A 23,866-nucleotide genomic window follows, 5' to 3' on the forward strand; every position below is an offset into this window, starting at 1 on the left:
TAGGAAAGGTTTGCATTAGGATTCTGAGCTGAACAGGTACTTTCAGGTAAAGCATCAGGGCAGAAATGTAATCATCATGCAGCTGCTAAACTGGATGTTCTTCAGCAAGGTTTCATGCCAATGAATTTTAACAGTCACTGTGTCAAGCACAGAGTGGTGATACTCAGCTTTGATGGGTGCTGTGTAGGACTGAGCTGCTGGCAGCTGAGGATAAAATCTAGGAGCACACCAGCTGATTTTTGAAATCTCAAAAATCTCCAGAGGGCCATCCTTTTCTGTTCCTCCACACCTACTCTGTTCCTCAGTTAATGTTTTTTAAAAACCATTGTCCTAAGTACTACCTCCATTTGTGATGTAACATAACGGAAGCTAAGTGACAATATTAAAGCTAACATGCATTTTCTTCACAGTGCTTTGGCTTTTTGCGGGGTCTCAGTTTTCCACATAATTTTGTAATTTATTCTATAAATCCAAGGGAGGCTTAGTAATTGGGAATGAGCACATTATCATGCATATTCTTGTACCCAAAAAACCTTTAAAGTAGAAAAGGTAGGAGGGAAAAACAAAGCTAGGAGATGATTGTTTGAAGCTGGACCCTAATATCTGCTGATAATTCTTCTGATGCTATTAATTCTATCACTTTAATTCTACTGATATGATTAGCTTGTGCTTTTACTAGGAAATTTAAGAAGAAGGTCATACCTCAAATATTTTCTTTCTTATTAGAGACTGCAGAGATAATCCAAGATTTATGGAGCCTTTGAGGCTTTGAAGCAGTAGCTACTGATGGATGAAATGTTTTGTGTATTGGAAAGGGAAGGAAAACAGAAAAAAGAGAAATGCATTTCTGCACAGTCTCTTGAGTGGAAAGCATAAATGTAGTTATTATTTCTGATTTGCTTTCAACTTTTCAACTCTAGTTTAAAGATTCTACAGAAAGATTAAGCTTTAGAATTGTCTGTCTCAAATGTTATAGATGTAAATGTATTTCATTAAAAGAGGGATGTATTTAAATGGAAAAAGTAATCAAGTGAAATTTCAGCTCATAGACATCAATGAAAGCTTTTGCATTGCTTTCAGCAGAGCCAGCATTTCGCAAAGACATTTCATTTAAAAATCAAGTCAAAACCACTTTCTTTTTTGTCACGTCTCTATATTTCAGATTAAAAAAAAAAAATTCACTGAAGCTCACGGAACAAAGAACTATTAAAATTCAAAATTAATCTTATTGAACTATTTAGCCATGCTAGTGAGACAGAAAAATGGGTTTGGCAATCTCTCTTCATGAGTGCCCTGCTGTGGCTGCAGCCCCTAGATGGCACTGCTAGAAGTGATCTTGCGAGCCAACCAGACACTCTCAGTCCCACTGAAGAAAATACATTTGCCAGTTGTGGTGACGCTTACAGCATGAAGTACCTTGTTCTTTACCTAAAAGCCTGTTCTCAGTGGAGTGGTTTGTTTTGTTTTGTCTTTTTCCAGTGTGTAGCAAGCATGCAAAAGTCATACTCATGAAAATAAATTATGTCAAAGGATTTCAAAATTCACACTACAAATGTAAATTTATCTGCATCATTTTATGGGCCCCATTTAGCATTACAGGATGTTTGTGAGACATAATTGGCTAAAAGCTACCATTTCAGCTCTTCTAAGGATAGGATTTAGCCCATATAACTTTCAGGGTGGGATTCAGGTTTGTTCTCACACATCAGAGTTAATATCTCTGTGAACTGTGTGCTCATGTCTTTCTGTTGCTGCTCCAATGGGATATAAATTTCCAATATTATATCTGTGATGTCCATGAGGGTATCTCAGGTATATTAGGATATCTCAAATGGTACAATAAGCCTGTATATAGACAGCTGAATTCTGCCCCTGACATTAAGTTAAATGAATTACACATAATTTAAATTGAGTGAGGAACTGAATAACCAGTGATATTCTGAAGAGATTGGAAATTAATGGCATAAGATAGCAAAAATTGTGCTTATGCCTATCCTCAAAACAAAGTACTCCCTCTTTTGTGGAAACACATTTTACAGCAGCAATACAAGCCATCAGCTTTAATTGTAACTCTAATTCTGTCCTACTTCCTGGATATAAGGACCAAGCTTTAGAGACAAACTGACTTTAAAGCCTGGCTATTAAATTTTCTTGCAATTATATGTGAGTGGGTGTGGGGAGAAAAACATGCAAAAAACTCACTGTAAATATATTCCCTGTAGAAAAATTTAGGTTGGGACATTGTCACTATCACAAAAAAAAAAAAAAAAACTTAAAGAAAGATCTTTGCATTGCAGAAAGTCCTGCCTTTTCCATGTCTGGCCATTAGATTAGACGGATTAGGCAACAAATGAAGTGTAAAGGAAAGGGTGTGTTAGCATTTGCCAGCAATAATTCTGCCCTGATGCAAGTGCAACTTGCAAAGAGTGCTCAGTTAAACTCCTCAGTGGGAGATAATGACATGTACATGCTTGTGCCTACCCTAAAAAATAGCTAAAGTTGTCTTGTGACAGCAGAAATTTGTGTCAGAAAAAGACAGTCAGGGTAAGTTCAACTGAAAAATTATTCCTCTGCAAAAGTGAATGCAAAGGAAATAGATAATATTCTCCATTCTCAGTGGCAACATTTTAATAGTCATTTTGCCTCATTATATTTATACAAGGTTTGGGGAGATAAAGGTCCATTGAGTTTATGGCAACACAAGATCCATCATCCACAGGATCTTTATTTTACACCTTTGTGTCAGAACACCAGAGGCTGCAAGTCATAGCTGTCATCAGTGTCTTGGAGTCCCTGACAGGTTTCTCTGTTCTTTCTTCAGTGACATCTTGACACTTTTGAATTTTTGTTCTGATCTGTGAGCGTGTAGGTGAATGAGTAGCTCATGTATAAGTCATGAGACAAGACTGAACAGCAAGAGAAAGGGTCAGCAGTGATATCAGAGATGAGCTCCCTTCCTCTAATCTCTAAATGTATAAAGCAGTTTGAGGATGAGTAGGTAACATACCTTTTAAACAAAGTGCAAAATATACCAGTAGCTACTGCATATCTACCTAGATAACTCAATTTTCCATGTAACTGAGAAATGACAATAATAAAAACAGTAATAAAAACAGGTAACATTACAAAGCACAGATTTTTTAAATATCAATCAAAACTAAGAGGAACAACATCAAGAAAACACTGGTTTGGGAAATAGATCTGAAGGTCTGAACACCTCCTCCCTAACAATAAATAATTATGACATCAATACCAAAGAAAAGAAAAATTCCGAGAAATCCACACAAACATGTTATTTCCATAGGCTAAACTAAACGAAATCTATTAGTCATACAGTTCATGCCTAGCAAACCCACCCATATGAATAAGGATCTATTTCAGAAAAAATTTAAAAAAAAATAAGGAGTCCGTTACATTTTCTTCTACATGTTGGCGCAATTTCCATGATTTTTGGCACTTTAACTTCGCTTGTTCTTTAATTTGTCACAGAAAACCCCTTCTGTCTCACATAGAATGGAACCAAGAGACAGGAGGCTATAAATAAAAGTGACAGGGGCATGCCAAATCTCAAAAGATGCTGCATACAGCACCCAGACAAAGGTTCCTAAAGCATTTTCTAAAGGCTAACCTGTCTCTACTCCCTTCTCCCACAATGACTATAATGTGATCCAAATGAAGGTCATCCTAGTTGAGCAAAGGGCAATGCAGCAAAAATACCTCTTTGCAGTGTGATGGCTAACATAGATCAAAAATGTTTTCCATGAACCACAGAATCATAGAAAAGTTTAGGTTGGAAGGCACCCTAAAGACCATTTAGTTTCAACCCCTCTGCCTTGGGAAGGGACAACTTCTAGTAGACCAGGTTGCTCAGAGCCCCATCCAGCCTGGCTATGAACACTGCAAGGACAGCTGCAACATGTGTCACCTGTATAGGATCTATTGTGTGAGATTGGATGTAACAGAATATAGCAGCCAGCTTTGTATTTACCTCCAAGGTCAAGCAGCATTAGCTATCCTTAGGGCATCTCTCACCAAAGAGCACAGAGTTTTCCCAGCTGTGTCTCTTGCTTCAGGATGAACTCATGTCAGAGGGAGTCAGAGCTAGAGCACCAGCAAGCACATAACCTGTACTGAGCAGTGAATTTGACACTTCCAGCATACAACCCATTTTTCCTGCTGTTGCTTTGAGATAACAATGCACTACATAAAGGAAACCAGCCCAGCTTCCAGTTAATCCATAACAATGCAGGGATGAAGATAACCCCCCTTGGACACGTTTCCTTCAAAAGGCAAAACACAGGACAGAGCATGGCTGACTATTCTGTGAAGTCTGATTGAGCTACAGCATGAGAGAGTGTATAGCACTTTAAGCAAGAGATCTGCCTTGCCCTGTGTTATGGCTTCATTTTGAGCCAGCATTGAATATCTAGAGACAAGTAAAAGGAATGGGTCCATTATAAAGCGATCCTTTTTCTGTACCTCTCAAATTCTGGGAATCAATAGGTTTTATGATTTCCTGGGGGAGAGGTGAAGCCAGTTATAAGAACAACTGGCAGTTTGAGATATTTTTGTCTCCTAGGTCTCTGGCACAGAAAACAGCTAATATTAGTGACACAACAGAAATAAATGTACAAAGTATATTAATTAAATTTTCTGAAAATTACTTTTCCCATCATTAAGAAGCCTATTTTCACATATTGCTATTTGAGGTTATAGGAAACCTTTTTGAGGATTTAGTGTGACTTTGACCCCTCATTCTTGATTGGAAAAAAAGGATGTTACACATTTGGAATGACTCTTGAGGTGAAGAGTGTTTGTGAAGGCAAACATAGAAGAAAGCAAATTTTCCATGTGGCATTGGTAGAGGATTTTGACAGCCAGCTACAAATATTATTTCTGATCCAAGCATCCTGCATCACTTCACGTTGTGTAACACTGATCAGATGAACCTCTGTCTCCACAGCTGTAACTCCTTTCTGGTGTTTAGGATTCTTAGGGAGTTGTCCTATCTTCCTATATTAGCTACCAAAACTGAAAATAACTCCTGTGAGTCATGCAGCTGGCACTTTGATACCTGCATGCTCAGGTTCCACAAGAGTGCTGACTTAGAATAGCTTTTCAACTGCCTAAGGGAGAGACTTATGAAATGCCTTTTAAAAATGAAAAAAAAAAAAAAAAGAAAAAAAGGAAACATTGTATTCCCAAATGTGGCCCCAAAGTAGTACACAGTTCTTTTTCCAGAATCCCACCTTGGCTAAGGTGAGATAAAGATACTTATGTTATCTCTTCACTCTGAGTACAGAAATACATGGCATGCTAAGTTCAAAGACAGGAGTGCAGTTTTGCCAGAACACACTAACCAAGGATTAGTGATGAAGTTTGTGTTTGGCAAAGCATTTATGAAATGAAATCAAATTGTTATACTTGGTATTTGTAGAGTACAAAGGGAAATTCATTGGATTTTATAGAGATGGGGTCAGACTTTTGAATACTGACATCTTAACTGCACATTGCACTCCAGAAAACCCATTACTTTAGACAATCTGAACAAAGGAATGCATATGTACTGCTTAAAGTATTATTTTGATATGTACAGGGATTTTTAGGATTGTTATGTGTTCTGGCTTGGAAGGTGTCTGAGGATATCCTGTGACTCAGTGCTGTAGTGCCATTATCCTCTGCTACATGTTGAAGAATATCCATATGGCTACACTTTCTTCTGCTGGACCCTCTCTGACAACAACATGTGAAGCCACTATTCCACTTAATGGAAACTCTAGAGCTCAGATGTATCAATGAAAGAAAGAATACCTTTCCTAGCTCATATGGTACATTTAGAACAAAATGTGCTTGTTCTGTCCCATGTTTCCAAATTAATGTTCTGTCTTAAAGGGCTGGATGTTCCTGTTCATCTTACAGTCCTGGCACACCCTGAGAAGGCTAGCAATGAGTACCAGGAGTTAACTCAGACTTCCAATATGGTTGGAAGGTTGAAGAAGGTATGACAAGAAATAGGGACTCCAAATCTATCCAATATCTATCCAAATTAAGATACTAATACAACAACTAGACTCCCAGTACACCCTTGGCTTTTACAATATAAAAATCATATCACCAAAATTGCAGAAAAGGACATCAAGAGTCTGATGCAATTTAAAATAGTAAGAGGGCCTCAATGCATAAGAATGTATAAAATCCTAATGCTTTAACTCACAAATTATGCCTGCTTAGTAGGGTCGTAAAATAAAAATTCACTTTGGATAGAATGAAACTAGAAGAACTCTCTGTAGGAGTTAAGACATTCTTGAACATTCAGGTTTTAGTACACCATAAAAGAATTCATAACATTGGTCCTCAAAGCTTTCTTTTAATTTTTTAGTTTAAAGAAGCAAATTAGTTCAAAAATAGAGTTCTAGTGGTTGCTAATAAAAAACTGGCAAAATTTGCTATATTCTTATATTCATTCTTGTTGACTATCTCCTAATCTAACAGTGTGTTAACTATAATTTTTGAATTAGTTATTTTTTGAATAGTTTGATTTCCATGTAATTCTCTGCAAAGCTATTCATGTGCATCAGTGAGCGATGGCTTGAGGCTTTTACTCAGACTCTCTAGGCTTTGAATAAAGGGTATTTGAATGCAGTATTCATTTAAATCAGCGTATTGATTAAAAAAGGTTGTTGTATTATTCTTAACTTCAGCTATTTGTCTGCCGCCAAAGAGCTCCAGTGGCCATTCTACAGCTAGAAGTTTCTTTGGTTTTTGAGAAACAGTGGTTATGTTGGTTTGCCAGGCCAGTACTTCTCATAATTGTGGAATGGTTGAAGTAGTGATATATGATTCATAACTGGGATGTTTAGCCACATCTTTATACAATTTCTTTTTGAACTAGGTGTTGAACAGATATATTTTCTTTTTGTTTAATAAAATGTTGTGGTTATGCAAATACATATACATGTACAGATCAGTTTGTTTGCAGGAGAAAAGCACACGTTATCTCCATTAAAAAAGAAAAAAAGAAAGAAAAATAATGTTATATAAATTACCTTTCCTTTCAAATACATTTCATATAACCATAGAACAGCAGGTACGCCTTTCACTAGACAAGACTGCTCAAAATCCCATCAAACCTGACTGAAAACTTCCAGGGAAGGGGCATCTACAGTTTCCCTGTGCAACTTGTGCCAGTGCCTCACCACCCTCACAGAGTGTCATCTGAACATCTACAATGCTAGGAAATGTGCACAAGGCTCTCTGACTCTTGAGAGAAAGACAAGATGATTTAGTAGATTTAAATTCATCGTTCCACCATACAGTCAGAGGGATGAAGTAAAAGAAAATACCCCATTTTAAAGCTTGCTTCCACTTTCTAGCTGCAGCAGTTTCTGCAATTTTTTTTCTTTTTTTGTGGTTTGTTTTTGAGTTTCTTTTTGGTTTTTGTTTTCCACACATATAATTAAAGGGATGAAGAAAATTTCTGCATGGCTTTCTGTTTTTTCTTCTTTTTTGTTAATTCACCTTAACTCCAGGGGCTATCAAAGAGTTGTTAGATGTTGTAAAAAACCTCTGGAAAGTGCTCATATTTCCTAATAAAAATGTACAAATGTTTTCTTGTGTATCTGTTTCCTGCAAGGACTCAATTTATTCTTTTTACCAGCAGTGATACATATTATCAATTAATATCCCATTTGCCTTTTGGTAAGTCAGACAACAGTGTGGGATAAATTAATTCCTTAAACTGCATGTCAGGAAACATTCAACTATAATTTATGACACCCCAACCTATTCCATCCCCTTGCCCTCTTCTTTTCCCTTCCATCTTCACAGCACTTCTTAAAGCAAAAGCGTTGGGAAAAATCTTTTTCTCTGGCACTCATGACATCTCAAAGGTTCAGAAGGGCTGGGAACTACAATTGGCACTTTGCTTTCATGAACCCCTAGAGAGCCTTTTCTCTCACATGTTAAACACACAACAAATAGGACAGTCTCTGGTCTTAGAGCAGTTTTTGTGGAGGTGACAAGTCTGTTGTGATGGTGTCAGCCCAGCATGTGTACCCTCCCTAGACGTGCAATTTGAACTCTCTGTTGGTAAAAATCAGCATTGTTTTCTCTGACTTCAGTGGAGTTATTCCTGATGACAGCTGTTGAGCTGTTGGCTAGCAGTGTCCAAGTGCTTGATTTTATGGTAATTTCTGAATTAGAGAGGTATGTGGATAGTCCCAGACCTCAGAGCTTTCCCTTTAATATCAGTAGATCTTTTAGTAAATTAAAGAGGGTTTGTGAAAAGACAGGTATTCAGTATTGGATGTTGCTATCCTGCAGATTTCCATAGGAACACAATGTAGTTATCTCCCTAGGCATTCATTTGATAGAGTTATGAAGCAATATACCCTAGAAATATATTTTTCTGTAATATTTATAGCAATTATGTCAAATAGTGAATTTAAATAATTTGAGCTGATTACTGCAGGTTTGTGAAAACACACAGTTTGACATATTCACAAGTTTCAATTACTGTATGTGGAATATAATTATATGGAGTACAAATCTCCAGGGGAAGCTGTGTTTTCTAAATACACCTCGTCTGTAATGTAATGATCTTTACTCCTTTCCCCCTCCTCCAAATTTGAAAATATCATAAATTTTGTCAATGGCTGATCATTTGTCAGATTTCACTTTTAAAATCTGATAGACCTAAGTACAATGAGAAAAAATCATCACAATCTCAGCAACCCATGTGCTTTGTGATCATGTAAATGGAATAGCTCTTCAATTTTGCATTATATTTTTCCAGCAACTCTTCAAGACCCCCTGACTACCATTTTTACTGAGAGAAATCTTTGAGTACAATTTCATTTCTTTCAAAACAAGCCTTTGTAAGAAAAAACTTGATAATGATAAATCAGCTGATACGTTTTGGAAATTTTAGGAGCCATTCTACCACCTTTAGTCGCCATCTGTTCCTTATGGCAAAAAAAAGATGAATGATCGTCTGATCATCAAGTCCTGTTACCTGTGATTGTAGCAAGTATAGAGCAAATGTACTGTCTTACACATATATCCTCCCAAATCCCACACAGCTCAGACCTCCTGAAAGGATCCTGCTTAAAATATGCTCCAGGGAAGGAGCAGGGCTGAGGGCTGTGGAAGGTGATGGTGGCTGGAAGTCAGCATTTTGTCGTGCTGCCGATCCCAGTGTTTATAACAGCTTTGTCGTTTGTCCTTGCAAGACATTTTGTGTTAGCCCCAGTGCCACAAACACTGGCATCAGTGGTTGTATTTCTGTGAGATCTGCAGTTTCATCCACAGACCTTCCCATATGGAAATGCCAATTGAAATTTATATTATGCTTTTAAATACAAAAAGTTTCAGAGCTGTTAAATTTGATCATCTCTAAAGCATCTGTGTATTTCATCTGCATCTCACAAAAACAGATTGACATTAAAATCCATTTTATTTGGGTTGCTGTGATAACCCCAAATAACCCTAAATTCCTTCTGTTCATATTTACTCACATTCATGGCTTTGGAAACTCCTTATCCTTTTGATGTCTTTATTTTCATTACTAGTGAAACTGTTTTCATATCTAACATGGAATGCAGATCTGTTTATTTTATTTTTCACAAATTTTGAACCGCACATGATGGAATACATTTTTCAATATTCTTTCTTCTTAAAAAACTGCATGTCCTTTCTACTATGTCATTTATCAAAATAATTCTAATTATTATCATTCAAATTTCAAATTTCCTTCTTCCTAAAGAGCTGAAAAATACACTCTTGACAGGTTTGACAGAGATTTGATGTGAACTTCTGCTTTAAAGGACCAATAAAAGCCTTTTTTACTATCAGGGTAAATATGATTTTCAATCCCAAAATAGTACAATTTATTTCCGATTAAATGGAAATGTGCAGGATAAGAAGTGAGGAAAAGCTTTCTATTGAAAAGAAATTATATAACCCCTAGGTGTACTTGATTCCAATATTGCTTTGACACAAGACAGAACCTTCTTGTTGACCTTCATGAGTAAACATTTTATTGCTGTACCCTTAGATGATAAACATTCCTAAAAGACAGCCATGGTGACATGTCATTTCCTAATGTGACCACAGTGTCCCAGCAAAATTCTGGAAGAATGCTGATTTCATGTTCTGGTCACATTGGTGTAATGTTTTGAAAAAGATCATCAGAATTGAAAATCAAAAATGAAAAAGTGAAACCTATTGTAATATCATTTCATTTCCAGAGCCTTTGAGTGTAATGGAAAATATGGTTATAAATAATGCGTTCCCTATTGACCATTTTCTACATAATGACTTATACTATTGCCATTTCCTTTAACTTATATGTATGGATTTCTAGAAAGGAGTAGTCTACAAAAATGGGAATATATTTCTTTTCCTGGAGATGTGAGCAAGTTTTTCATAAAAATATAAGTACATTTACTTGTTCAGAAATCTAGAATTATCTGTATAAATAGATGAGAAACCAGTGCCACCTTCATTTACACAGTATACCAGTCCAGGTAATGCAATTAGCACAAATAATGACCTGTCTACATGATCTTCACATTAATCTTCTCCACGATAGTTTTTTCCACTGATTTAAATTTGTGACCAATTAGTTAACGGTTCAGCAATGAATATTAAATATGGGTGTCTCCGGGTTTCTAAAAACCAAATAAACTCAAATTAATTTATGAGAATTAACAACAGAGAAATTAATTGTGATTGACTTACTGACCATGAATGCATGTATGGACCAAACACTATATGTGTTGTTGATACTGTCATTAGCCAAAGAATAAAGGTCAAAAATAAACATGGATATATACAAAGAAATGAGTAGCACAGTAAAAACAAAGCAGGTTCTCTGCCATGGAGGCTTTGATGGGACTGGAATAGTTCTGGATAAGAGGAAACCAGAATATCTGCATATCATGGGAATGCTAGGGCATTGTTGCCTGGGAAGCAATGAGAGATATGGGTAATTTCCTGCATATATTGGATCCTTCTTGAAGTCTGCTGAATTAAAAACTGCATCCTAACTTATTTTTCCTCCAAATGTTGTTGGATATGTATTGAAGAAGTAGTTTTTATCATATGCTCCAAAGCAGCACAAACACTGTTTCCAAAAAAACCCCAAAAATTCTCAGATTCCCGACTGAGTGGGGAGTGACGGCAGAACACTACTACACGGTCAACCAATGCAAATAATCCCAGCAGAAAGGCTCTTGAGAGGCTTTCCTCACAGTGAAGTGAAGAACAAGAAGAATAATTTTTATCATAGGACCTCCAGTAGGGCTCTAATTATAAATTACCTTATCAAAACACAATAGTTATTGCCTATACACTACATTTCTAAGTGAAAAACAAGCCAGATCAGGTTAATTCAGGTTACCTGATATTCTTCACTCTAGTGTTAGGAAAGTAGCAGGGATTTTTTCAGGGCAGTGGTTCTGGCTGCCCTGAAACTCTGATTCATCTGCCTGTGTGATTAAATAAAAATTTCTTATGTATTCTGTCTGTGCCATCAGGACTCTCCTTTTCCTTTTAGACAATTTCTTTCTCTCTATGAGTGTGAACTCCTCTACTGTCTTGAGATTCTTACTAGCAGCCAGATAGCCTGAATCCTCTGTAATTATTATTAGATCTTGTGGTAGCTGGTGTGGAACAACAGCATCAGGTGCAACACTATAAGAAGGTCGTGTCTTGGCTTTTAGTGAAAGATCTAGTGAATTAATTTAGCAACAATATCAAATACTAAGCTAACTGCATCTTTTAATTAACAACAAATGTGTGTCATAATTAATAAATTACCTTAGAGGCAAAAATAATTGAATGACTTGTAGGTTAGAGGTCATTATACACAAGAAGAGATTTAGGCATGGGAAACACATGAAAGGTTCAATAGGAGGTTAAATTTCTCACATACATGGAATAAATTAATATTTAACCTCCCAAGATAAAAGCAATTCTTCCACAGAATATGAATTCTTTATGTGTAGTGAATTGATAAACCGTGTCTGCCTTATTGAATCCTTGAGTTAGAGAATGGCTTTCAGGAGACTTCTGTTCACCAAACCTGGATATCTTTAATGAGCACAACTGCTATAAAAAAAATTTATTAAAAATGTAAAATTAACTTAGGTATTGCACCAATGAATAGATGTGCACTACATTTCAAGAATAATGTTTGTTTGATTTTAGAGTCCTACTCTGTTTGAATCCAAGCCAAAATCTACTGAAGCCTCTAGTTTTGAATTTGTAGCATGAACTTTATAGAGTGCCCATGAATCATCCTCTTAGGCCTAAAATATTTTAATCTAATTAAAGGCAGCTGAGATGCCTGTGCCAATGGAGCCAAGTTACAAACTACTGCAGAGAATGATTTCTTTAAATTATTTTTTATGTTAGAGACATGACATTTTTAAATAATCCTAATAACATATGTGAATCCTCCACATATATAATATGATATCTGTGATATTCTAAACTACCTAGATGTTTTCCACCCCTTTCACAAAGCAGTTCAAAGGGAGACATTACTCAATTAATAGAGAATAATAAAGTGTAATCACAGACTATCAAAGAATGAAGGACGTTAAACACTTGAAACAAAAAGGGAATATTTTTAGTAATTTACTCAAAGTAGCAGTATTTAATATGATACAATGCCAACTATCAAAAAGACATGAAAGGATTTCAAATAAAGAGTTGATGGGTTGACTAATTTTCCAGTTCTTCAGTTCAAAGGCCAAATTTCTCTGCTAAGTCTAGAGTAGATAAAATGAGGTCCTTCACAGCAGGGCAATTTAAGATGTTTACAGAAAAACCCTAGGTCTCTGTCTTGATCAAAAAGGAAACGGTCTCACCTTTTCTGTAGGTTTTTCTGTACCCACTTTTATTGGTCTCTGCAGGAAGTTAGGATCTCACATGAAACTTAGTAAAATCACCCAATTTTTTTTAGGTATTGGAGCTCTAAAAGTAGAAATAAAACCAAAAGCTCTAGTTTGAATCTAAACAAGCTCTCAGAGACTTGAGGGTGTTGCCCACATTGAGGGCACATGAGAACAGGAACAGACGATGTTTCAACAATGCAGGAGTTGGAGATGACTGGGAGATTCCCTTTAAGTGCTCATCCTGACACAAAGCAAAATTGGCATTTTAAGTACTGTAGGTGAATTACAAACTCTATAATCATCCTGAATAAACTTTGAAATATCTAATAGAAGTCTCTCCAAGTGAAGCTGAGCAGTTTTCAAGGTCAGGGAAGGATATTTTATTTTTATAAAGTAGTAGCTTGGAATTTGAAAGTTTTGGGTTTGTAATCAAAATGTGATTATATTTGGTAACCAAAGTCAAAATCCAGCTCTGAAATTAATGAACAGGGAGAAAAACAGATTTGAAGCCTTTCCATTACATTTTTATAATTTCAGAGTTGTGCTCAATATATTATTCCTAGGGCTAGAGTTTAAAGAGCTGCTCCTGTTAGGTCTGATTTTGCATGCTTGCTGGTACATTCTGTCACAAATGATCTCTTCCTCTGTCTTTTGAGCTGAACTTGAACATGGGCAGCATCACAAGTCAGCACCTGACCAAAGGACTTGGTACCCTTGTCCTGTATTTTCCACTTCTTCCCAGATCACAGAAGGGGATCTGATTTTATCTGAGTGAAATCTTCAAGCGCTAAAAGGCAATTAACAACAATTCCTCTTAGGTTACCTCAAAGCTGCAAGATGTCCTCTTTTAGAACAAAAGGAAATGGTATACCGTTTCACTAGGGGAAGTTTAGATTGGGTACAAGGGAACATTTCTTTACAGAAAGTATGGTCCTGCCCTGTAAGAGACTGCCCAGGGCAGTGGTAGAATCACTGTCCCTGGGAATCTTAAAAAACCGTGTAGATATGGCAGCTGGGGATATGGTTTAGTGGTGGACATGGTAGTGATATAACAACAGTTAGACTTCATGATCTTAAAGATTTTTTTGCAACCTTAATGACTCCAGGATTCTATTGTCTCTTGTTCAAATACTGTGCTAGTAGAGGATCAGCATGTCTCAGCAGCCTCAGAGTAAAAATAAAGCTGTCCTGATTTGGACTGTTCTATGAGTAATGTTTCTTCAACAAGGGATGAGTTGGAACCTAAACCTTGAGTTTAGGCAAGTCTGGCCTAAGCATCCTTCTTGCATGAATTAGAACATCTTCCAAACTATGGTAATTTCTACCAGCTGTGATATAGATTATCTGTCTGGCTTAAGTTCACTCTTTTGGTGGGGAGTAGTTTTTGATTTGAAATATTTTACAAAAAATCAGATCTCATCCTATGCCTTAAAATAAATAATTTCTAAATTTTTCAGAATAGAAATGAGCATTCACACTTAGGCACTGGGATAATAATCAAATATGTTTCTGTTTAGAATGAACTCTGGCCTGAGATTTTTCACAAATTTTACATCTGGTTCACAAATGAGCTCAGCTGATAATCAGTGACTTATGAGAAAGCATTGAGAAACATGTCTTTTCAATCTGCTTACAAGGTCAAAAAAATTCCAACAGGATTTAATATATGTACACAAGCCTGATGTATCGGAGGGCTGTGTTTTTTTACAATGCCAACAGTTTGATGAGAATATCAATTAAACATGACTGTATAGTTAAAATTTCCATCTCTAAATGCAGCTGCAGCAAGTAACAGGACTGCTAATCAAAGCAGCGTTATAATTTAGCAGTGATGAGGAATGCAGTAGCCGTCAGAAGGGAATAACAGAAAGGAGGCAGCTGCTTTCGTATCATTTTAGTGTCCATTTCTTTAATAAGCCCAAGGAGACAATTCCCTGCTGACTATTCATTAATTAATGGAATTCATGAGAGAAGAAGAGCTATCAGCATGCAAACAAGTGGAGAACAGGTGATAATGGTCTGTTTGCAGGGAATGAACATATTGAGGGAAGGAAGTTTTTGAATAAAGCAAATGATCTGGAAGAGATGTTTAACAAAAAGCTAAGTTACAAATTCCTCCTCTGGGCAGCAATGACGTGTGGCTTACAGGATAACATGGATATATTATTAAACTCAGGTTATGAAAAATCCATGGTAACAGCTGGGAAAAAGAGGGAATCAACCCAGAGGACTAAACACCTGTCTCCTTCCTGTTCTGAGTGACTTCCACCATTTTGCCGTGACTTGATTGCATTAATAAACAGTTGGATAGATCCCACTAGGAAACTCTGTCTCCTTCCCTCTTGGTCTTTCAATGTTATACTAGTGTCTTGACCTTTGGCTGGGACCTCTGTGATGCCTCTCAAGGCAAGCCAGACTCTTTCCCAGCCATGAAGATCTCAGGGCGCAGAGCAGATTTTGCCAAAATCAACCCGCAGAGATTAATAAAGAGAAAATAATATTGCAGAGCTGGGCATAGCCACCCCTCTTTTGGGCTGGAGACCCTTTGCATATGAGTGGCATCAAAGGGTAGCTGAGATTGCAGATTTGATTGTAGCCTCGTGGCATCAGTTCACACAGGAATTCTTTGAGCCTCTTTGCACAACTTGAATTCTTGTAATATTAAACACCCTCAATCTTGGTTACAATTAATTCTCTTTGATCAGAAAGTTTAAGGTGCTTGCATTTAGACATATTTGTACTAAACAAAACTCCTGGTAATGCTGTTTCTGTCCATTTCCTACCACAGGGATTTTGTGTAGGATGTGTAAGGAACATTGTAGCGCTCAGCTCTGCAAGTGCAAGCTCCTTAAAGATTTTATGTTAGCAACATAGGTAAGAGCATCCACAAGCCTGCTGTAAACACAACAGGCTGAGGCAGCAGTTACTGGACATGTGAGATAGACTGCGACTGCAAAAGTTCCAAACAGGATCCCACCATGTTTTAGGGATTTACATTATAAAGGCCATAGTGACAATCACACTCACACAGTACAACATTCTTAGAAGTCTGTTCCACATAATCTTGACTCTTCTGCATATGCAGTAGCCAAAAAACAAGGATTTCATTTTTGACACTGTATTCTACATGCAAACTGTTCCACATATGTTCACTGAGTGGGTAGCTATAGCACATGCTTTTTCTACTGAGATTTCTAAATGTCAAGGATGTTACACATTTTTCTCAATGGCTCTTCAGTCGGGCGGATGACAGAGAAGTAAACAAACAACAAAAAGAGTTGAGCAATTTTGTCCAAAGTCATTAGATATGACTTCATGCAAAACAAATCTGGAATGCATCATTAAAACTAAACAAAACAAACCGTAGCAGTTTATATGAGAAAATATGGAGTACAGGAAGATCCCTCTCCTTTTATACAGTATTGTTTTATCAGATTTGCCCGATCTTAGGCTGAGGGGGGGAAGAAGGATTCTGTTATCATTATGGAGACTTGGGCAAATAGGGGTAAGGCTTAGACAATAAATAATGTCCTTGATTCCATAAGTACAGTTATAGTAAGTTTTAAGAATTGTCCTTTAAATATTCTCAGATTTACTTCATTTCTCACATCTCTCTGAATTTTTTTCTAAGATCTGCAGCTCCAGGAGTCCTACAAAAACCTAAATTTTTATTATAACATAGGTTAAAATAGAAAAAAACCAAAACAAACAAAGCCCTACAAAAAAACCCACAAAAACCATGACTGCCAAACCAAACCAAACTGAACTGAATCAAACTGAAACAAAACAAACCAGAAAGCTGGAAGTTAAAATATGTATTTTAAAGAATTGCCTCAATTTTAAAACCAGACTAGAGTTTCTGTTTAATTTCTTTTGCATTTCAAGGGGATACTCAATCCATCTTCCTGACTTCTTGGGGTGACTCCTTGTTGCAGGAAAGGTGACTCCTTTCTACAGATCGTCTTTCTATCTGTATGAAATTTGTTCTTTTGCTCCAATCTATTTCAAGAGTTCAAAAAAATTTCAGTAAAACATGAAATAACAAAAATTAATACAAATAATTGGCAAGTAAGGAAATTACAGTTGTCACTTTCTCAGTATATTAATTCAAGACTGCATGATAGAGATTTGAAACCTGTCTTGTTTCACTGTAAAATATTTAATCGACTTCTAATAAATAATATGCAGCTTTCTTGGCCCAGATATTTCATTCATAGGAATGACCTGTAAAACCTCTTGAGGATAAACCACATACTGCTAATTATAAACAGATTATTCTAATTTTAACTTGGACTTTTAGCACTTTGATGAGAAATGTTGAAAATGTCGGCCATTTATCTCCTTTCCTGGCTGGAAATATGTGTCTAATGCCATCTTTCATCCAGTCAAAATCTAGCTAGAGAAAATATCATGCATGGGAACACACATATCTTTTAAGTTTGCTGATGTATTACAGAAATGATGTCTATCAGAAAAGACAGGCGGATTGTCCAAAGCATTATGGGCCAGGCTGCCCAAACTTTAAAAGATTTCCATATATCTGAGGTGCAAAAACAAGCATAAGTTTAAAGTGATTATTTCCAAAAGAACCTGTGATAAATCCATAGAGAAGCCAAACAGATTCTGGCACTGAAATTATTACCTGAGTCATATCATGTCTAATATGTAAGAAGGGAGAGGTTGTTTTCAGGGAGATGAAGAAAAAGAAATTAAATTATTGCTTTCCACTTCTTCATTTTTTTTTTTTTTTTTTTTAATTGAAGCAGCTCTTCCACACATACATGGCCTGACTGTGATGAACACAACAAATTAACCCTGAGATTAGCTCTGCTGGTTAGATCAAAATATTAAAACCACTAAGTGTGCATGTTTGAATCCCAGAAGGGCTGTTCACATAAGTGCTGGATTTGGTAATGCTTGTGGATCCCTTCCAGCTCAGAATATTCTGTGATAAGAATCTGGTCATAGCAATAGGAGCAGAACAGCTACGGAAATACAAGTGAGTGGTGGATATAGGAACTTCCTTATCTCATATTCTGTGGATGCACAAATGCCCCAAATCTGGCACAGGTAATGGTGACATAAACCTCCAAAACCAGCTCACATGGTTGTACTATATTTAGGCATAAAATTAATAACTTTATCCACTCTTTTTATTTGATAACATTTTTTCTCTCTGAAACAGTCTCCCTATCGCGAATGCTTAATTTATCCTATATGTCCATCAAAGTTGATGACGGTGAGTTTTAAAATATATAGTGCATATCTTGTACTCCTACCTTAATAAAGCCAGAAGGATGTCTGAAAAAATCCTCTGAAAATGCAGCCAACTCCCTAAGAGAAAAAAAAAAAAAAAGGTTTTTGTATATATATATAAACACTGTGATCAAAACTGTGGTTGTGGAACATATGAAAATAACCAGATAACCAGTCTGATGAGAACTTAATGTACCAGCAACAAATGAAGATACCCATCCTTTTCCACAGCATTTGGTCAACCCCACCTGTAGATGAACATTTAAATTTTTATTAAATATATAAATATTTATTTTATTAGTTGCTGTTATTATTATTTTCTTTTCCCAAGTCTGCTCAGCATATGAAACTTGCCTATATATTACATCAGAAATTATAGGGGAAATTAACAATGATTGAATGCGTTCTGTTCTTATCTTCAACGAGTCATAAAACAACTAATTTCTAAACAATAGCTGAAGCTTACCTCCAGATTGCTAGAAAGAAGATAATTTTTTAGTTCCACATCTTTTTTCATCATTCCTGAAGGTTATCATTATTTGTTTTTAATATTTAACTGAGACTTGAGATTAACAAAACTAAAAATTACAGATTTTAATATAAGTTAAAAGTATTTTTAAAAAATCATCTTACTGTTTTTCATGCAATTTTAGGACAATCAGAAAAAACAAAGGCATATAATTCCAAGAAAGACATTGTTGGCATTATTACTCAAGTTTTAGTTATAACATAAAACAAGGGGAAATTGAATAGATTTGAAAGAAAGAAAATATAATGCTAGTTAAGAAAAACTTATTTCTTCATAAGTGTCTTATTGAGCTTCTAAAACTCTTTGCTTTAAGATACCGGTGAAGTGGCCCATGAAAGCGCTTAGGAAAGAGACCTGATTTCTGAACTTGCAGAAAAGTAAAAATTACTGGGCTTTAGGTTTTACATCTTGAAAAATTTATTTCAGTTCTAATTAGAGAACTTCTCATTTAAATACCTTGGCCTTTGTGTTTCTATGATGAAATTACCAAATGAAGTAGTATAAGGATAGGTTTGGACATTTGTTTTCAGCAACTCCGGACTATATCACTGGTTGCTCTGGGAGGCATGAAAGAACCTCAAAGTGAGAAGCTGAATTATCACTGATTTAGTATCAATTTCCTTAGGCAGCTATGTCCTTAAAGGCTGAGGGCATGAGTCTGTAAGTGCAATCTGTATTTCAATGCAACTATTCTTACCACTCCATTATTACAGAATCAACACCTAAGTTACAGCACCCATTTTAAGATCCTTTTAAAATACACTTTTTCCTAGTAACTAACAGCAAATACGGAGGTCAGTCTTAACCTTCCCATCAAATTTGCTGCCCACAGAGACAGAGCTCCTTGTTTCAGATCCAAATACCTATTTCACCATTTGTGCGTCATTTTGCTTAAATTTTATGGCATAATTCAGAAGTACTGTGCCAGCACCTTCCTGTAGAGTGGAAGATACCAGTGAAAAGATTTCATAGTCATAGAATCATAGGAAATTCTGATTTGGAGAGGACCCATCAGGATCATCAAGTCTATCTCCTGGCCCTGCACAGCACCACCCCCAAGAGTCACCCTGTGTGCCTGGGAGCACTGTTCAAACAATTCTTGAGTTCTGTCAGGCTTGGCGCTCTAATCACTTCCCTGGAGAGCCTGTTTCAGTGGCCAGCCACCCTCTGGGGAAAAAAAAATTTCCTGATATTCAGCCTAAGCCTCCCCTGACTCAGTTTCATGCCATTCCCTCAAGCCCTGACACTGATCACGAATAAAAAGATTGATATCAGCCTCTCTGCTTCTCTGTGTGAGGATGTTGAAGACCCTCAGTCTTCTTCACTCTCTGGGGACATCCTGTAGCTCCCTACACAAGTCTGTAATGCCTGTTGCTCCCTTAAGGTTGTTTCCAAGTGTATTAAGACATTAACATCTGCCAGCTACACCAGGCAAAAAACACTTAAAGGGAGCATGAATAAAGAAGACATTAGAGATACAGTTGGAATCCATAAAATATCTTGAGGAAGGAAGTTGTGGGGAATTATATTGGTTTTCTGAGAACTGCAAAGTGGTGTGACCAGGAAAGTTTCACCAGTATTACTAAATGCAGGAGGAGGCAAGGCCAGCACCGAGGTATTTGCAAAGAAAGTGGATAGGAAAGAAAGTCTAAATTAATTTCTCTAGGGAGTAAAGACAGGATTGACCATGTTTTCTCTATTTTATCTAAACTGGTGGCAATTTTGTTTTCAAGTTTCTGTATTTCTTTTCCATTAGCATATTGTAAGAAAAGATAGGCTGTCAAACAAGCAAGGAAAAAATACACTTTTTCTATCATTCATTTTTCAAATTCCTGTTATTAGAATTGTAAATCCTGGAGGTCCTTTCACTCAGAAGGAGGGACCAGCAGGTGGTTTATGTATCAAAACTGCAAAGCTTTTGTTTGATTTTCAACAGGAAAAAAAAAGTAATTTTGTGTGGATCAAAAAGTTAACCAGTAAGAGATGAAAAATAGTCCAATCAGTCCTCCAACACTGCAATTCTGTATTCTGCGGCTGAATAATCAGATCCTTCAAACTCTACACTCGAATTCGCTCTGCAATTTACACTGCATTGTAAGCTCTGGGTGACTGTTTTCCCCCATTTCCTTAAGTTCATGTTAACATGGCTATTACATTATGACTATTTAAAAATAAAATCATAAGTCACATGGATCACATAAATACAACTTAGGAACCATATTTTAGCCTGGTCTTCTTCATTGCATGAAACAGGCCAGTCCCATCCAGAAAACTTTATATCTATTATTTCTAATTCCTCACACATGTTATGCATGTCTCTATGTGTTTTAACCAATTTATATTACTATCCAATATTCTCAATGTTCGAATTTACTGTAGCTTTAAATTCATGAGCATTTATTGATTTCAGTTTTAATTACTCCCAGTTCACCTTGGCATTACTGGGAAGAGAGTCATATGCACAGTTCTTACGATGATTTGGTATCTTTCCAAATAGATGTGAAATTAAACCCTTTTGTGATCATTTTGAGATAAATTTTACCAGATATTATATATTTTTTTTCATTTTTCATCGATTAAAAATGTGCATGAGTTATTAAAGATGTTGGTTCTTATGAAGAAAAAAAACCCCTCATGAATTCCACTGAGTAACAAACTATTTTGAATGACTGCATATTTGAGTAGCTCATAAGTACGCCTGGTTTCAGTACTAGATTTACTATATTTTTAATTTTCCAACAGATTTGCCATAGTTTTAATGCTTTCATCTGAAATCTGGTCTATTTAAAGGGCACAATGTACTTAACTATTCAAAAAGGCTCTTGATCCCATGAATGCACTTTGCTAGTAACGAGATAGTCATTTTCCAGGCCAGTAAAAAGCTATTACTCACTGAAACACAAACAGATTGTGAGAGGGAAAGCTCATGCTGATGGCTGGCAGCCTGACAAAGGGAAATGGGAAATATGGCCCTTTCCTGAATTAAGTTGCATTGACTCTATCTGTTCCAAACATTTGACTCCTTTCTTCTTGTGATACTTATGACAATAATAGGATAACAGATTTATGTCATGAAGGCACTGACCTTTGTCAGAAGGAACATTTTGACAGGAAAAGATGAGATATGCTGCTCTGCTCTATAGTTTTGACAATGACTGACAGTAAGGCTGTATACCAACATGGCAAAGCTTATGCTTATGTTTTTACATTGTCATCCTTGGATTAACTCCTGGGTTTTCATCATCTTTGATCACATATCTTTTCTAATGAAATGCCTAGATAGAGATAATTTACCCTGCTGAGAAGCCTTGATTCACTTTACACCCAAAGAAGTGACTTGTGTTCTAAGTAAAGATGAATTTCGGGGGACAGCTAAACCTAGTGAACACTGATGCTTCTGTTCCTTTACTCCATGGTAAAGATGCTCCTACCTTAAGGAAGTCTAGTTCATACTGCCTGCTTTGTGGAAAGTTTTATGTTAATAATGAAATTTGATTCTTCTAATTTTTCTGTGAAAGGGTTGGATTTGATGGAATGTGTCTAAGCTTTAACTTTGAGAAGAGATGTGTTACTGCAGGGAATTTAAATAATAAGGATATGATCAATACATGGGTGACATTTTCTTTGTCTTTAGGATTGGTGAGCACAGGCACTTCATCATCATAGCAGCACAGAAAAATGCCATATATCCAGGTAACTAGACAAGGCAAAATGGAAAGAGGCACAGAAAAAGCCATTTGTCCAAAGAGAGGATGCAAATGTTCAGTTTGGAGGTTTTTTTAATTAGAAATTATTACTTCCCATGTACACTTCAGTAGCCAAACTGAAGTGTTCATATTGCCTGTTTTTCCTGTGTGTGCGCTGGCCTCTTTTTTGGTAGGGATTGCAGCACAGCAATGTTGTGTACCATGCAGCGTTCACTTCTTCTGTATTTTTTTAGAGTAGCATGAAGAATATCTTCCATACTGTGCAATGCAAACAAAATTGACAGTCTCTGCCCTTGATGATCTTATCTTGTAAACTCTTACATGTGAGCAATTTTTATTCACTTGCAGTTTATTTCTGTCCCCAGTTAAATCACTGGTGAAATTCCCAACACCTCCAGCAGAGCTGGATCAAAGCTAGGAATACTAATATTGACTTTTGTGGGAGCTCTCAGAGAACAAATCAAACTGCAAGTCAATCAAAGCAACAAAAACTTGTTTTCTGTCTTTCACCTTCCAAGATTTGGATATAAAATTGCATACTTTTCATTCAGCTCTTTGAGTGACATATAATGAGGTTTCAGTGCTCACTATGACACTTTGACAAATGTTGTGTTACTATTGCTCCTAAGATGACTATACAAAACATCCCCACTCCAGAAGCATGGTGCAAGTATAGTGACAATCCAAATGAATTATGCATGAAACATGATAAAGGAAGCAAATGTTAACTAATCTCAAAATGGGTCAAACTCATGACAATTCAGTTAGTGACAAATTAAGTCATTTTTCTACAATATTAACCAACTGTGCCCCTTTTGATTTATGTCCCTACTGATTTGCAGAGCACAAAAGGTCATTTTCCAGGCAGATGGGCAATTTCCCCTGCAGAGGGGAATTTAGCTTCTACATGCCAGACATAATGAGAACCAATAAATTAGGCAAAACTGCTGTTTACCTAAGATGAAATATTGATGGCCAGGCCCACAAGAATGCTAATGTCTACATTCATCATTTTTTTTAAGTCTTGAAATTTAGAGCACAGTAACAGAAGTTGTGATAGATCTATATATCACAGATATAGTAATGTTAGAAAGGGTACCAACCACAGAATGCAAATATAATGCAACTGAAAAATTTCAGTTGCTTCTACATTAATTTTAGTTGAATCAGGTAAAATGAAATGGGATGTAAAGCGGCACCAAGTACAAATGATATGGCTTGAAGTATTGAGAGCAGATTAGAAGATCTTTTCACTTTTATATTACCAGAGACTAGAAGCTGGTATGCAAGATATGTGACATGATCTGGTGGTCTTTATCCCATTCCCAGATTGTGATGCCATATGTCTCCTTCATATGGCAGTGTAATCTAGGCACAAAGATTAGAACAAACCTTTCAAGACAGGAAGGTTCCATATGACTGAAAAAAGCAATATTAATATCTTAAGTTAGGAGAATAAAAGTGATCCATGT

At 36.3% G+C, this 23,866-nt stretch overlaps 1 protein-coding gene across 4 annotated transcripts in view; it reads right to left on the reverse strand.

The window, feature by feature from the left end:
• The window catches only part of TENM4 (teneurin transmembrane protein 4), a 1,547,018-nt gene that overhangs the window by 1,047,435 nt on the left and 475,717 nt on the right, over positions 1-23,866 (reverse strand). For all 4 annotated transcript variants that reach the window (XM_038158275.1, XM_038158258.1, XM_038158266.1 and 1 more), the window contains one exon: positions 18,182-18,236. The gene's annotated coding sequence lies outside the window, so the exon portion shown is untranslated. The remainder of the gene's footprint in view (positions 1-18,181; positions 18,237-23,866) is intronic.

This window comes from Motacilla alba, chromosome 1 (genome assembly GCF_015832195.1).
Source record: "Motacilla alba alba isolate MOTALB_02 chromosome 1, Motacilla_alba_V1.0_pri, whole genome shotgun sequence".
NCBI classification, from domain to species: Eukaryota; Metazoa; Chordata; class Aves; order Passeriformes; family Motacillidae; genus Motacilla; species Motacilla alba.